The 2,065-nt window shown below is 29.2% G+C and overlaps 1 protein-coding gene across 1 annotated transcript in view; it reads right to left on the bottom strand.

Moving 5' to 3' along the window:
* The window catches only part of HELRODRAFT_71626 (hypothetical protein), a gene marked incomplete at both ends in the record, with an annotated part of 35,755 nt that overhangs the window by 33,376 nt on the left and 314 nt on the right, over nt 1–2,065 (bottom strand). The gene's annotated exons all lie outside the window — the stretch shown is intronic.

Below are 2,065 nucleotides of genomic sequence, written 5' to 3'. Positions count from 1 at the left end.
GGTAATTAAAGAGAGAGAGAGAGAGAGAGAGAGAGAGAGAAAGAGAGAGAGAAAGAAAGACGAACATTCGATTTTAAATGAATGAAAGAAAAAATGGATGAAAAAAAAGATCGAAAGAAGACAGACAGAAAGAGAAAGGGAGGACAAAGAAAGAAATAAAAGAGAGATAGAAAAGATGGCCATATGCTGTTCAATGAAGAGGAGTGAGTATTATTATTATTGTTTGTGTTGTTTTTGTTATTGTGGTTGTCATTTTTGTTGTTGTTGTTTGTTGTTGTTGTGTTTTGTTTATAAAGATTTTTTTTGTTAGCAGTGCTGGGATGTTTTTGTTACTGTCATTGTTAATGTCATTGTTTTAATTCACTCTTTGAAAAGATTTTAATTAAAGGACGTTTTACGATTTTTTTGTGTTTAACAATTTATTATTCTATCTTTCTCTCTCTCTCTCTCTCTCTCTCTCTCTCTCTCTTTCTTTCTCTTTTTTTCTCTCTCTCTTTCTCTCTTTTCTATTTTATCATTTCATCATTGATTCTTTGTTTACATTTTCAATCTGATTTTAAGTTTTTTTTGTTTGCGTTTGTAAATAAATTTCACGTTTAATTAATTATTCAATCTCTTAGAGTATACATGAATGTTTGTGCGTGCGTGCGTGCGTGTGTATTTGTGTATGTGTGTATGTGTGTGTGTATGTGTTTTTGTGTGTGTTTCTCTGTGTGTGTTGAATGGTTTTCTCATGTTGATCGTATTAATGGCATTCCTCGTGTGAGTTAATTAAGAACCGCAGTAAAACAAATTAGTAATAATAATAATGATATTAACAACAACAATAATAATAAAATAATAAAAATATTAATACTTATAAATAGAAAAAACACATTGATCAACGATCGATTATGTATTAGCATTGCTTACATTAATTTGTCATTTTTTAAGTTTATTGCAAAAACTACCCATCCCGATCTGGCAAATGTAGTGTTAGTAATAGTAACGTTACTAGTAGTAGCAGCTGAGTAGTAGTAGCTGAGTAGTAGTGGCTGAGTAGTAGTAGTAGTAGTAGTAGTAGTAGTAGTAGTAGTAGTAGTAGTAGTAGTAGTAGTAATAGTAGTAGTAGTAGTAGTAGATGTTGTTGTTGTTGTTGTTGTTGTTGTAATAGTAGTAGTATTAGTAGTAGTATTAGTAGTTGTTGTAGTAATAGTTACAATACTGTGAGCCTAAGTAAGCAAAGATGATATTTTTGTACCAGTAGATTAGTGCATTTTAACGGAACACAGCTTACGCTCATAGCAAAATATCATCTTTTTCAATTTTCAATATTTCCATTCGATTGTTTTCTTACTGTATTTGTTTTGTTTGCTGGGGTATTTTATTGTATTGTATTGTTTGCCATTGTATGGCATGGCATTGTATTGTATTCCATGGTATTGTATTGCATGGTATTGTATTGTTTGGTATTGTATTGTGTTGTTTGGTATTGTATTGTATTGTATTGCATTGTATTGTATTGCATTGTATTGTATTGTATAGTATTGTATTGTACTGTATTGTATTGTATTGTATTGTATTGTAATGTATTGTATTGTATTGTATTGTATTGTATTGTATTGTATTATATTGTATTGTATTGTGTTGTGTTGTGTTGTGTTGTTTAGTATTGTATTATATTGTTTTGTATAGCTTGTTGTATGCTATTGTTCAGTATTGTATAAATTTTTGTATCTGCGTTTTTGTATTCAACGGCTTGTTTCATTAATGCGTTATCTTATTGTATTGCTGGATTTTGTATTTTATTGTATTTTATTGTATTGTATTGTATTGTATCGTATTGTATCTCAATTAAGAGTAGTGTAGTTTATTGTATTGTATTGTATTTAGCCTGGTTTGGTATAATCTGATTAAGTATGTGTGTGATTAAGTATGTGTGTTAGTACTAATTTTTTTGTGTGAATTTTTGATTTGTGAGAGTATTATACTGAATTTCATTTATAGAGTTTAGTATGTATTGTACATAGGCATTGGTATGTGTATGTATCTACGTGTATGTGTGAGAAATGTGTTTTGTGATTGT

This window comes from Helobdella robusta (genome assembly GCF_000326865.2).
Source record: "Helobdella robusta unplaced genomic scaffold HELROscaffold_10, whole genome shotgun sequence".
NCBI classification, from domain to species: domain Eukaryota; kingdom Metazoa; phylum Annelida; class Clitellata; order Rhynchobdellida; family Glossiphoniidae; genus Helobdella; species Helobdella robusta.
This window is presented reverse-complemented; position numbering and strand designations above follow the sequence as displayed.